This window comes from Lepidochelys kempii, chromosome 26, assembly GCF_965140285.1.
Source record: "Lepidochelys kempii isolate rLepKem1 chromosome 26, rLepKem1.hap1, whole genome shotgun sequence".
In the NCBI taxonomy this organism is placed as follows: Eukaryota; Metazoa; Chordata; order Testudines; family Cheloniidae; genus Lepidochelys; species Lepidochelys kempii.
The window spans coordinates 7674683-7689348 of NC_136405.1; the positions used below are offsets into that span (position 1 = coordinate 7674683).

The 14666-nt window shown below is 43.6% G+C and overlaps 1 long non-coding RNA gene across 1 annotated transcript in view; it reads left to right on the forward strand.

Moving 5' to 3' along the window:
* Window positions 1-14666, forward strand: part of LOC140903593 (uncharacterized) — a 95376-nt gene that overhangs the window by 34377 nt on the left and 46333 nt on the right. The window contains exon 2 of the long non-coding RNA XR_012156301.1: window positions 5136-5241. This is a non-coding gene — a long non-coding RNA (uncharacterized LOC140903593). The remainder of the gene's footprint in view (window positions 1-5135; window positions 5242-14666) is intronic.

Consider the following 14666-nt stretch of genomic DNA (forward strand, 5'->3'; position numbering starts at 1 on the left):
GCTTGTTCCAGTGGCAAAACTCCACTGGGCATAGTTCTGGATTGTATCATAGTCATTCTTGGGTCTGGAGTGATACCGTTGGCTCTGATTATTCTGGATTTACACCAACATGGCGAAGATCAGAATCTGGCCCACCGTGTCTGCATGGTTATACCGGTGCAAATAACTGGCTTTTCGGTTCTTTGGCAGTGTCATTAAAAAAATAAATAAATACGGGTTCAGGTTGACCCAAAGGTGAAATTTTTCTACATTTTTGGTGAATCAAAAAATGTTCATTTTGGGTCAATGAAATGTTTTTTGTTTGACTCGGAAAGAAACATTTAATTTCTGGCACTTAAACTTTGCTTTTTATTTATTTATTTTTTAAAAAAAGGAAATGAAGGGCTAGATTCACAAAATTGGTGGTGCCCTCCTCATGCACAATAGCCCACTGGTTTGGAGCACTCCCCTGGGATGTGGGAGACTGCGTTTGAATCCCTGTTCTGGAGCAAAGATATGAATCCAGGTCTCTCCTCTTACAGGAGTGCCCTTTCTGCCAGACTATCGGTTATTCTGGGGTGGGTCTCTTTCAATCTCTCCTGTTGGAGAAGTTTGTCTATGTATAAAATACTTGAATTGCCAGTGGGGCCGGAGAGAGAGACTGTATAGCCTGGTGGTTAGGGCACTCCCCCGGGGGCGGGGACACCAGGGTTCCAGTCCAGGCTCCAACGATGATAAATCCATTTGCCAGAGATCTCTCTCGCACTGGATTCAAATGCTCCCTGAGCTTTGGAATGTTTGTCATCTGGCTCCAAATTTGCTGGCGTTCGTTTCAATTTGTAAAGCCATTACATAAAAAGAAGGAAATCCTGCAGGAAGGGAAGTATAAAAGTCAAAAATCCATTCCAAAACTAATCCATATGGAAATTATTTTAAGAATTGAAGGAAACAAGTTTATTTCCAAAAAAGAAAAAAAATGATAAAACCCTGCATGTAACCATTAGATTTCATTTTTTAAAAATTAATTCACTTTTTAATAACCCAAGGTGACATTGGTAATACTAGAGAGGATAATTTCTAAAAACAACATGGGGCCAAGCCTTCAACTGATGTAGATAGACACAGTCCCATTTAAGTTACTAGAACTACACCACTTACACCAGCTGAGAATCTAGCTGGTGGCTGGCATCTCTCTGATTTAATTTCGGGAAGCCCTCAACCTCTGCCAATTGATTCTTATCTTGACGTTGTCTCTTTAACGCTCCTGGCGGGGCAAATTCTCAACTGGTGTAAATGGCAATATAGCTCTATTGAAGCCATGTGCTGAAGGCCGTTTACGTCAGCTGGGAACTGCCTGTGGCTTTTGTTAGAGGTTTTTAACGTTTTTATGCGGTATTTTAAACAAAACAAAACAAAAAGGCTTGTGTGGTCCAGATACATACCAACTTGTAAATTACCAGAATACATCAGACTATTAGAGGACTTCATTGCTCACAAGCATCTCTGCCACTTGACATATAAGCCGCCCTGTGTCACTCTGTAGCATGTCCTCTCCATATTAATACCTATTTATCATTAATTCATTTGAATGTATTTTTTTCCCAAGGAAAAGAGACAGAAAACATCTGCATTATTGAGTAATATTAGCTACAGTGTGAGTCTCAAGTGAGAGTAACTGACAAGCCTCATTTATTATAACTGTGTAGGCTTAATTGGGTTGACATAGAATTTGGACTTTGTGAAAGGAAAAGTAGCATTCAGATCTTTGACAGTTTTGTTCGGGGGTGGGGTGGGGGTGGAGGATAAAAGAACATAACATCCTGCCAACCATGTTTTACATATTTATTAAGACTCAAACCTATAAGAGCTGTTTTAATAAAGATGCTTAAATGAGGTATTAGTTATTAAGCCATATGGTTTACATTACATCTCTCATCTTTTGTTTCCTGCTTATGCTGTCAAGCATTAATGTGATTGTTTTGATTCTTAATGTCTTAATGCATCACTCTTCTCAATGCATTAGGCTAATAACTTTGGTCCTCTTAAGGGCTATGTCGACATCCATTACTCTTCCTGTTTTGGCTGACCATAGATTTTTGAAATGAGTGACTCTTTTAAAAAAAAAAAAAATATAACAAAAAAAATTCTATCTATATAGTCCAGCGTTTTGGAAGCCAGCACGTTGAAATCATACAGAAAGAGCCTGGAGTGCATAAAGGAAAGTTGATCTGCACCATGTTGATAATGACATTTACATATCATGCCTTTCAGCTAGCAGTGGCCTAAGGCAATTCACAATTGTGTGTGTGATAAGTGTATGTGTGAGGTAACTATGTAAAATCTGTTACGAGGTGACTTGAAATTATTGTCCTAATTCTGCACTGGTTCTCAGCTTGTTTTCTGCAAAAACGTGCAACGTTGCATGAAAATCATGTCCTAAATTGCCACAACTTCTCATAATCTTGGCAAGTGTATATATAAATGTACACTACAGAGCATTTTATTGGAACATCCACATGTCACATCCCCATCACCTTTGGTGAGACACAGCAGCAAGAACATAAGAGGGCAAAGCCATTCCGAACACCCGATAGCCTGTCTCATCATATTCTGCTGCCAGAGCTGCAGTTAGCTGACCTACTCATAGACTTTAAGGCCAGAAGGGACCATCATGATCTTCCAGACTGATCTGCACATCTCAAGCCACAGAACCTCACTCACCCGCTCTTGTAGTAGGCCCGTAGCCTCTGGTGGTATTACTGAAGTTTCAAATCTTGATTTAAAGACTCAGTTACAGAGAATCCGCCATTTACTCCAGTTCAAACTAGCAAGTGACCTGTGCCCCACGCTGCAGAGGAAGGCAAAACCCCCCTAGGATCTCTGCCAATCTGACTGGGGGAAAACTCCTTCCTGGCTCCATATATGGTGATCAGTTAGATCCTTGGCTTGTGGGCAAGACCTACCAGCCAGACACCTGCAAAAGTGTTCTCTGTAGTAACTCAGACCCTCTCCATCTAGTGTCCTATCTCTGGCCTTTGGAGATATTTGCTTGAGATGGGTCCCCCTTGATTTAAAAGACAGGGACCTGGCAGTAGAGTGTTCTCTGTGATACACACTGAGCTGTGAACCAAGCTCCCACACTGCCCACCTCTCAGGTAATGGGCCACGGCGATTGACCTTTGAAGTGCACAGCAGAGAACATCTACGTGCAAAACTTGCATCAGGGTGGAGTTTGCTGGGATTGATCTTTGGGTGGGGGGGAGGGGAAGTTTGGTATTCTGCTCGTTGTTTGTTTTGAATAATTTATGGCAAGGGTGATGGACAAGAACCTCTTTTTATTTTTGTATACAGTCTAAATAAAGCAGTAAGGCTGGGCTGCGGTGAAGGTGGGGTTGGATGGTGGTGAGGGGCTGTGCTGGGGAAAGGAAATTGGTGTTTTATGTCTTGTAGGGAAGTTCAATTCTATTGGATGGGGGTAGAACTGCCCAGAAAAGGGAATTTCCATCCCATAAAAAATTCCAACGTTTAAAAAAAAAATCATCTCTAGTAAGTGCCAGAAGTAAAATCTTGAAATATTTTGCAGAATGGAAATTCTGAAATATTTTGATTCGGAAACATCAAAATGGCCTTTATTGAAACCTTTCATTTCAACGGTCATTACATACAATATAAATATATAATAAAATTAAAAACAAACTGATGGTTGGAATGAAATGAAACAAGAAAGTCCAGATGAAACACTCCATTTCGATTTGAAATCATTTTACAAAAAAATTCTGTCCACACTTTGATTTCATCGAAACAGCATTTTCTGCTGAGAAACTGTTCTTTGAAGAGGAGGAAAAAAAAGTGACCAGCTTTAATGAGGGGTGCATTGCTGTTTTATTTTTATTTCTCAGACACGTATGGGTAGGTGCTCCTTTTTATTGTAGGGTTCCAGTTGAGGCTAGAAAGATGGTTTTACTGTTTCAGTTGAAACTACAGAGGGAATTTGAGGTTGGCAGTATTTAATTAGCCACGTTGGTATCTGGCTAGTATACCAACTAACATCCCTGCTCTTGTGAAGTGCCAGGAAGTCTGGTGGCCATGAAAGGTCAGGAGATTGAGGTCATCTGGTTTCATTTCTCATTGGAATCATGGCACCCCCATCACAATGACCCCAATCCAATACTGGAGCATTGACTGGTGATAGGCTTAGAGGGACCAATGCCACATACTGAAGAGCCAACTCCACCTAAGTGTCTCTCGGAGATCCTCTAACTAAATATTAACCCATCCCAACTCTGCTTAGCTTGTGAAGTCCTGATAGGATCACAGCTCATTGTGTGTTGGTTGCAAGCTCTACTGTTTATCTCCTCTGATAAGTCAGACAATGGAACTGAATCATTTGGAGGCCAGAGATTTGTTTGGAACTTTCTGCGAGTGGGTTTAACCCTGAGGCTGCTCTTCAAAGCAAATATTCTAAAGAATAATAATTGTTATTTATATTTACGACTATGACAACACCCAGAAGTCCCAGTTGAGCTTGGAGCCCCTTTGTGCCAGGCACTGTACATATACATTATAAGACAGTCACTACCCCAAAGATCTTTCAGTTTAAATAGATGAGTCAGACAAATGGTAGGAAGGTAAACAAGCACAAAGAGATGAGTGGTTTCAGAGTAACAGCCGTGTTAGTCTGTATTCGCAAAAAGAAAAGGAGTACTTGTGGCACCTTAGAGACTAACCAATTTATTAGAGCATAAGCTTTAGAGATGAGCTTTTTGAGATGAGTGTTTGCCTTTGGTCACAAAGCAGGTCAGCATCAGGATAAAACCCAGGTCTTCTGACTCCCAGTCCACTGTCCTGCCCACTAGACCACACTCCATCCCATTATATTAGTAGTATATTTGTATTTTAAATATTTTGGCAGGCTGGCCTAAGTTTCTCTATTTTAAGACATCTGGGCATTGTAGACGGTTGTAACTGGATCAGAATTTTTCTGCTTAACTGTTGCAATGGGAGTGTTCTTTCCAATGAAATAGAATCAAAAGTTTCCCTTTCTTGCCTATTTTTCAGAGCTCACTTGAAGCTACAGCTTACCAATTTAGGCCGCTGAAGCTATGACTGTACTCCTTAGTCCAATGATGCCATTATATGTCAATGTATCTTTTCAGGTTGCTGATGCAAGAATCCATCATTTGACCATTGAGCAGTGATAAAGTCGTCCTGAAAGTTGGCTCTTCTGTCTGCTGGAGAGCCCAACTCCTCCCATCCAGAAAAGTAAGTGTGTTGAACTTCTGCATATGTTTTCTGTGGCATGGAAGAAAGTAAAAGAGAGTAGGGGTAGTATCTGGGTGAGATACAAGAGCCTGAACTCTAAAAGAAGGTAGGAAAAGAAAAATGAAATGATTTGGATAAAACTTGTCCATTTCTCCAACAAAGATAACTAAACTGGATCAGCCAAAATAAAAAATGGACCCAAAACATGATGCTCATTAAATCTGTGAACCCTGTTTTGTAACTATTTATTCTGAGACTGTCGAGCCTTACTTACCTTTCACACACCTCTGTGATCCTTGGGGTTGGCTGCTGCCAGAACAGGAAATACAGAAATGCCATGAGAAAAAGCTATCCTTGTGATGTTTTTCAATCAGACTAAACCCATTTATTATTTGTAATTTGGGAAACTTTGATCGGTTCTATAGTTAGTTAAAAAAATAGAGGGGGATGTTATGCAAAAATGTGTTTTAAAAATCCCTCTCACCCCCAACTTTGAAAAAATTCAACCAGTTTTATGCAGGATGCATTAGGAGGTTGTGGTGTTGATTTAGAAAATGCTGCTCCTTCTTAGGATATGTCTGTCACAGTTCAGGGCAATAGCACTTGTGTTCCCCCTCTGTGGTCCAGCAAGGACACCCACTTTTAGGTTTCTGACTCCCAGCCGTCACTCTTTTAGGTGGAGACATGCATCTCTCTCCCTCCTGACTGGGGTTTTTCCAGGCTGCGCAGTTCCCTGACTACAGTGTGTTAATTCCTGGCAAGCCAGACTGCCTAACCAGGCCAGCATCTGTGCTGTACTTGCTCTTCAAAGGCTGTGCGCAACATAAATGCTGGCAGATGTGAGTTACCACGTAGCTCTTTCTAAGCAAGCACATTTTATTCTTATAGTCACAGCATTACAGAGAAAGTATATTACAAACAATAAAAGCACCTACACATATGCTAAAAAGCTTACCAGAGATCTTGCAACTCCAACCTCAGGCTCTGGCAGGTGTCAACCTTTCCCTAAGGATTGCCTCCTCTCCCTCTCCCCCTTCCCCTCCCACCCCTGCCTTGGACAGAAGGTTCCATCCATTTGCTACATCAGAAAGAAGACCCTGAGTCAGTTGGTCTCTAGAGAATCTCATTTGAACCAGCATATGAGAGACTCTCCTGGTGGTGGTACATCTTTGGAGATGTTACAACTTGACTGAATTTGCCTAATCACCCCACCTCCTGTGACATTGCACCCCATAATGCTTTATAGAAATATGCTTATGAATGTAAATATGACATAACTGGAATATGCTAGATATGCCATGTAACATATCTGTGCAAAGGTTATATTCTTCTGCATGTATTCATCCTATTTGTATAAATGTAGTATTCTTGTATGTGAAACTAGAAATATGAAGTATAACTCTGAGGTCCGACTGTAATTATGCAAAGTGTGGGCCATTAATGGTGGTTTTGAATCTTGACAGCTCCCATTAACCAGGACAATTGACTGTAGATTGCTTGTCAAATATCTGTGAGCAAATGGCCATTTCCTTTACTTATTCACTCTTTGCAGTAATTTTTGGATTACTATTTGAATGCAACCATTCCGAGTATTCAAAATCTGAGCTATTGTGATTACTTCTGAATAGTTGGATAAATCAGGGGAAGTGGTTAATGTTCTTTGGATGAATGTGTACACATTTGTGTCACAAATAGTCACTCATACAAATATGGCACAAACCCAAGTAAGGTTTCAGAGTAACAGCCGTGTTAGTCTGTATTCGCAAAAAGAAAAGGAGTACTTGTGGCACCTTAGAGACTAACCAATTTATTTGAGCATGAGCTTTCGTGAGCTACAGCTGATGTGAGCTGTTGCTCACGAAAGCTCATGCTCAAATAAATTGGTTAGTCTTTAAGGTGCCACAAGTACTCCTTTTCTTTTTGCGAAACCCAAGTAAGTGATTCATTCTGTTTAGATGACAAATCTGAGGAACTGTTCCAGACTGAGGTGTAAATAGAGGAGGTTTTGGAACCAAGTGATCACTCGCACTCTCACTTACGTCAATTTCAATATCTTCCCATCTCTAGTAATGGCCGATGGGCCTGGTCCTTGTGTGGTGCTAGGGGGCATTTTCAAGCTGGACTGTGAGATATAAACTGTCCTGACCACTTGGGATTTATTAAAAAAAAATCCCAAAGCATTTCTAGTAAGAGGGGTTTTGGCCTAGAGACATCCCAGTTTAGTTAGTTACATTCCGCTTTCCTACAATTTCACCTTATAGCTTCAAATGGATACAGTATTCTTTGCATCCTGTTTTGGATCCTTTGCGCCCTGTTCAGCTGATGTGCAGTGCTGATTAGTACAGTTTCATCCAGTGAAGTAGTGGGAAGAACAATGCGTAAAATTTGTAAAGCACTTAGGGACACTTTGGGATGAAAAGTGTTGTATAAATGTAAGATTATTGTTATCCTCTGGTCACCCCAATTTATACAGTTGAAATAGCAAATGGAATGAGGTGGCAGGAAACTGAAAGGTGTGACAGGTTGTTCACAACATTAAAATGACCAGCGTCCACCAGGGAGTCTGATCTATATTCAGCATGTCGCCGAAACACTTATGAGATGGGTTGAATTTGAGTGTGTGTCAATATGAAAGACAAGTAAATGATTTAAGTCTATAATGCATGGGATGCCCTATAGTATTGTCATGTAGACTGTGATTTAAGCACTCAGTAGGCCTGCTCTGGGAAGAGCCAGGATAGAAACTTTGAGAGAGGATCTAGCAAATATTGTGGGGTCTATCCTGTAGGGAAAATATCCTTTTGGGGGTTTTGTTTTCCACCCTGGCTGAGACGCTGGAACAGAAGAGGTTTACTTTATGGGCAGAAGAAAAGCCAGTGCATTAGTGAGGAAAATGCAGTGCATGCTTTCACCGCCTTTGTGTCTTTACGGGTATGAGCTCTGAGGATTGCAACCTATTGAACAAATGGTTTTGTTACTAGATGAACCCGGGACAGTCAGTACAGCACAGCACCAAAGCTTTAACCCTGGAGGTGCCAGGGCTGTTTTATTTTAAATCTGTAATGTATTGTTCTAGAGACTTATCCCATCCGGCTTGTAGGAAGGGTGTCCTTTTTTTAAATACAGGAACTCACCCTGCAGGGCTGGAAAACACCTGTAGGACAGGAGGAAATTTAATTCACCAATGCTCTGTCCCCTGGGCCTGACCTAATGGCTTGGAGTCAGTGGGAGTCTTTCTATTGTCATCAGTGGACATTGGATCAGGCCTCTCGTGTAGTCATTTACATCTGGGCAAAGTGGATATAAAATGTGACTATATCAGAAAGGTAGTTTTCTGCACTGATGGAAATGCCTATGTGAACTGGGCCCTATCTGTAGCCTCTAAAGCAGTTGTCTCCAACCTTTTTATGCCCATGATCTCTTTTTGAATTTAAGGGCAATGCAGGATCTGCCCCACCCCACTCACTCCATTCCCCCCCCCCGTCACTCGCTCTCCCCCACCCTCACTCACTTTCACCAGGCTGGGATAGGGGGTTGGGATTCAGGAGGGGGTGGGGGCTCTGGGCTGGGACCAAGGGGTTTGCAGTGCAGGAGGGAGCTCTGGGCTGAGCCTGGGGCAAGGGGTTAGGGTGCAGGAGGGGGTAAGGGGTGCAAGCTCTGGGAGGGAGTTTGGTTGCAGGAGGGGGCTCTGGGCTGAGGCAGAGTGTTGGGGTGTAGGAGGGGGTACAGGATGCTGGCTCTGGGAGGAGGCTCAGAGCTATGGGTTGGGGTGCAGCTGCCTGCTGGGCAGCTCTTACCTTCGGCGGCTCCGGGTTGGTGGTGCAGCGTGGCTGCCTCCAAGGCAGGCTCCCTGGCCCCCCGCCAGTCCCAGAAGGGGCCAATGCGCCCCTGCAGCCCCGGGGGCGGCAGGGGAGCTGCACGTGGCCCTCTTTGCAAGCATCTCCCCTGCAGCTCCCAATGGCCACAGCTTTCTGTTCCCAGCCAATGGGAGCTGCGGGGGCAGTGCTTGCAGGCAGGAGCAGTGCGCGGAGGGAGACCCCTCCCTGCTGCGGGGTGCATTAGCTGCCTCTGGGAGCAGCGTGAGGCCAGGGCAGGCAGGGAGCCTGTCTTAGCGGCAGCCCCGCTAGGACACCGAAGATCGCCATCAACTGGGAGATCCTCTAGGATTGACCAGTCGATTGCGATTGACCGGTTGGCGACCACTGCTCTAAAGCAAATGGGGAATGAAAAATTCTCCAGAACATCCACCAGGGACTGCTCAATTTAAAACCAGGTCCAGGCCGCCATATGTTGAATCTAGTCCCCAATGGCAAAAGGCAATCGAGTGTAATTGAGACAACCCTGGGAGTAGAAACTTAAGTGATAGGTTTCCAGTTTGAGATAAGGACTTGCTCTTCTCTCTAGCTATCTTCACCCACTTCGCTGGTCCTGCAGTGTCATTTCCTTTAAAGTCTCTGCACTCTTTTCACTCACTGATAGCCTCACAGAGGTATGGTCGGTATGTAGAGAGATAAAGGCTTGTTCCCTTCTGCGACATTTTGGGAATCGCCCCAACCAGTAAGTGGTTCTGTCGCTGCCTGCCCGATAATCTTGGGATGCCTTAATGCTGTGCTGTTACGGTTCACGTCCCTGACACCAGTAGCCTGCCCACAAACACCATATCTCACCCTGGCTTCCACCAGCCTAGTTACTCCTCTTAGGGCAATGGCAACCAGTCGCAAGTCTCCCAGAAGTTCTTCCTTCCCGAGTTCTTAACTACCAGTCCCTGTCCCAAAGAGCTTGGATTTTTCCCTGCTAGTTCATCACCCCTGAAGTTGTGGAAACCAGCCCCCCAATTATCACCTCACTTCGACACACACACTCCACACAGTTTCCACAGCAGAGACCTACTTGGGGTACAAATAAGCAAAAAAGTTTATTTAATAGAAAAACGACAGATTCAAAGATGAAATAGTAAGGAAACGCAAACATGTACAAGTTACATAGTAAATAAACATAAGGATGGAACCTGAGACTTTACACTTCTATATTGGATAAAATCACTTTTCTAATACAAGTTACCTATTGCCTTTAAACAATTTCCCAAAGTACCCCCTAAGTGTAGGGAGGAGCTGTTGTTTCTCAGACAACTGCCTGCTTCGGGGCCGTCACTCACTTTCTGGATCCTTTCACTTCAAACCCCTCCTATTTTAAGTGTTTGCCAGGTGGCGGTGGTTGTTTTTTCCCCCTCATGGTTTTTCAGGGTGGGTAAATCCCAGTTGTCTCCATGTCTTTCCGTTAACTTTAGTGGTCCACCAATGTCCTTTCCTGGGCTGGATAATGCGTGGGAACCCGAAGCTGGTTTCATGTAACTGCTGGTTTGGGAAATGCACCTCCTTGCACACATCTCACTGCCCTGCTGTGCAGTGAGGCTGAAGTTATATGAGCATGGTTTTCGATATACATGAATTAGTAACAACTATCTGCCGGTATATCTCACAATGACCGTCACGTTCGCAACAAGACAAGCTTTCACAAAAGACCATACTTGATTATATTTTTGTAGTACAATAACATTGTAAACAATCGCTTGATTTTAACTGCATATTTTGGGGGTTCAAACCTTCTGTTCTCCCTGTGGGGTGCCTGGACCCGGTTGTCATGCCTACCAAAGCTCGGCTTGGTTTTTAAATCAGTGCCCGCAAGTCATTGGTATGTGTGAGTTTGTGGTAGTTCATTCACTCAAGACAATAGCATAAGTAATCTCCCAAGATGACTCTGCATGGATGGGACCCTGAAGGGAAATGCTTCAGACTCTGGTGGCTGAGGACTTAAACAATGAGGAATATGCGCCAGCTCTTTCCATTTGCTTATTAATAGGTTCTGTGTATCAAGCTCCAAGGGGATTGTCCTCTCTTTGTATTGCTAGCAGGGAAGCATTCAAGCATTCGCTTGATATAAGTGGAGAAAAGGGGGGGAAAGAAAGGAAAATATTTCAGTCAGGATTGGAGCATGCCCTCAAAAATGGAAATTGGTGGGTCCTGACTTTTCAGAAGTGCTGAGCTCTGGAGAAAATGGAACTAGGGGTGCTAAGGAGCTATGAAAATCAGGTCCTGATTGCCTTCAAGTTCATCCATCTCTAAATTACCACCATTACAATGGCAGAGTTGTAGATAAACATAGCAAGAGTTGTAAGCAAAATGGCAAAGTCCAGTGCAGGACTGGAAAGGAAAGATCAGCCCAATGCAGCGTAACCTCTTTGGGGCAGGGACTGTCTTTCTGTCCTGTGTTTTGTACAGTGCCTCGCACAATGGGATTCTGGTCTGGGGTTGGGCTCCTAGATGCCGTGATAATACAAAAAAAATATTGTTCATTGGGCATTGTGATTCAGTTGCACTGGGCCAGATCCTGCATACCTCAACTCACGCAGAGCCTGCGCTTAGCTCAGTTGTCCCATTGAACCCACAGAGACTATTCGCCTGAGGAAGGGACTGCAGACACGTGCTTCTGAAAGGTGGGATCCTTTTTTTGCTTTCTTGGTTCTTGGTGAGCACTGTTAATGTTCCCTTTGGGTGAGATTTGCAAAGCTGCCTGGGAAATTTGGACCCTCTGTTCCTATTGACTTTAATGGGAATTAGGTGCTAAAATCATTTAGGCAGCTTTGAAGATCTTTGACTAGGGGCTGTAGTCTCCACACACATTTGCACTGGTTTAGTGTACGTCTACACAAGAAGCTCTGCAGCTGCACTGCTGTAGCGTACACACTTGCTACAGCCATGGAAGAGGATTTTCCATCACTAATAAATCTACCACCTTGAGAGGCAGTAGCTAGGTCAACAGAAAAATCCGTTGACCTACTCGTGTCTACACTGGGGGTTTGGACAACCTAACTGTTACCCAGGGTGTGAAATTTTTCACAGCCCTGAACGATGTATCTAGGTCGACCTAAGTTCTAGTCCTGCCTGAACCATAGCACTTTCTCGTTTCAGCTTGAGTGGCTTGGTTTGGTTTATCTTAGGTCTGTTCCTAATGGATTTAAACTAAACCAGAATAATTTAGGTGGAACCCGAAATAAGATGCAGGGTAGAATGTTCAAAAGTGCCCAAGTCCCATTTTCAAAAGAGATTTAGGAGCCTATGGGTTTGTCTACACTTGAAATGCTACAGAGTCAAAGCTGCTCCTCTGTAGCACCTCTGTGTAGACACTGCCTATGCAGACAGGAGGGGTTCTCCCATTGGCTTGGGTTGTCCACCTCCCTGAGAGGCAGTAGCTAGATCAATGGATGGAACTGCCTTGGGCTCATGCTGCAGGGCTAAAAATAGCAGTGTAAACATTTGGACATGGTCTTTGAGACCCCCCCACCTTCACCAGGTTTCAGAGCCCAGGCTCCGGCCTGAGCCCAAACCTCTACACTGATATTTTCAGCCCCGTAGCACTAGCCCTGTGAACCCACATCAGTTGACAGACTTGCTGCCGCAGGTTTGTGGGGTTTTTCTTTTTGCTATGTAGACTTACCCTAAGTCTCCCTTGGCAATGGGATTTAGGTCCTAAAAGATTTAGGAGCTTTTAAAAATTTTATATGCAGCCTTTTGCACCAGTTGTTTGAAATTCCAACCTTAAGTTAAACTGGTGTTGTTCTGGGTGCAGACAAGCGCATCCGTAAGTGTCCCTGCATATCAGGTACATAGACAAACGTAGAGGTGACATTAATTGTAGCCGCAAAACACCTGGGTTGAGTTTGGGCTGAACCTGGCCCTTTCCCATGTAAGATGAAATGGCAAACAAAAGGCCAGATTCTCCATTTCCCTACACCTTGTGGTGTGTCATTCGCACTAGACCAAAGAGGGTGCACAAAATGCCCCCATTCAGATCTAGAAATATTTGGCACTCCCCTTGTTCCCATATGAATGACAACATGAGGTGAAGGACACTGTAGAATCTGTCTGCAAATAGCTGATGTGCAGTTTCATGAATGGATGTGGTCTGATGGCTCAATGAACATGAATGGCTGTAGAGCTTTATTGTAATTTTCTGCATCTTTGCATGGTTCTATATAGAACAGTTCACATCTGCTTTTATTTGCTGGGCTAGGCATCCAAGCGCTAAACAAATACAGACCAGCCAGACCACGTACGTTGGTCTCGATATTGTTTTGGCAAAGTAGCTGCTGCCAACAAAGCAGAAAATCCAATGAGTTAATTAATGAAGAATTGTCTAGGATTTCCTTTTACCTTTTATTTCTACCCCCCACCTCCTGTACGTCTGTGCAGTGGAGCTGCCTCTTGCCCCTTATGCCAGAATGATTAATGGTGGGACCACAAGGAGGTCAATTAGCTGGGGTCAGCGTGAAGCTGAAAGGTGGCGTGTGTTTCTTTATTGAACGTTGCATTCACACTCCAAGCTGTGACCTGGACTACAGTGATTTATTACCAGGGCAGTGTTCTGATCACTTACCTTCAGTACCTTACCTTGGCTTCAGAAATCAGGCTTTCATTATCAATTAAACTCCAGCAAGGAGATGCAGTTGAAATCTGAAATGTACCCCTGACTTGAGCAGAGGAGGCCTGCCTGCTTTCCAAAAAAAATGGGGAGCGCAGGAGCGGGGGCCCTCATGAGCTTCAGAGTAACCAAGAAATTAAATTATGATCCATCCTGGGGAAAGTTAAAGTTCAACTGCTGACACATTTCGAATGTTGAGTCAGAGAAGAGGATGTGCACCTGAAGAAGTGGGTTTTTTACCCACGAAAGCTTATGCCCAAATAAATCTGTTGGTCTTTAAGGTGCCACCGGACTCCTAGTTGTTTTTGTGGATACAGACTAACATGGCTACCCCGCTGATTCTTGATAGAAGAGGATGTGAAACTGACGTTAATTTGGGGAGAGGCATTGAGGTTAAAATCCCTGCAACTGATCTCTGAATAGAGAGAGGGAGGAGGGCCAAAATCACCTAACATTTTTTGGAGGTAAAAAATTACTTCATGCCTATTGAAAATATTTCTCAATGAATAGTGTTTAGTGCTTACAGGGCATCTTTCATCAAAGGATCCCGAAGCACGTAAGAATGTTAGTTAAGCCTCCTGATATTCCAGTGATGAAGGTATTACTTACGCTCACTTCTATTGATGGCTAAGAGGGGTTAAGATTCTGGTCCTGGGAGATGCTGAGCACCCAGAATTGAAATGGGAGCAGGCCCTTTTGTGATTTACCCCAGGGACACACAGATCCTGGGGGGAAAGGTGATTTTTAAAATACTTTGTAATTAGCATATTTTAAAAAAAAAATTAGTTATTTTGCAATCAAGGCCCCATTGTGCTAAGCACTGTAGAAACACGTGGTAAGAGACACCCTCTGCCCCCCAGGACTTTCAGACTAAGGCTGGAATTTTCCAATTCTCCTAAGGAAGTTAGACTCTTTTTTTGTAGGAATTCCCCACCTGTCTGGACAAA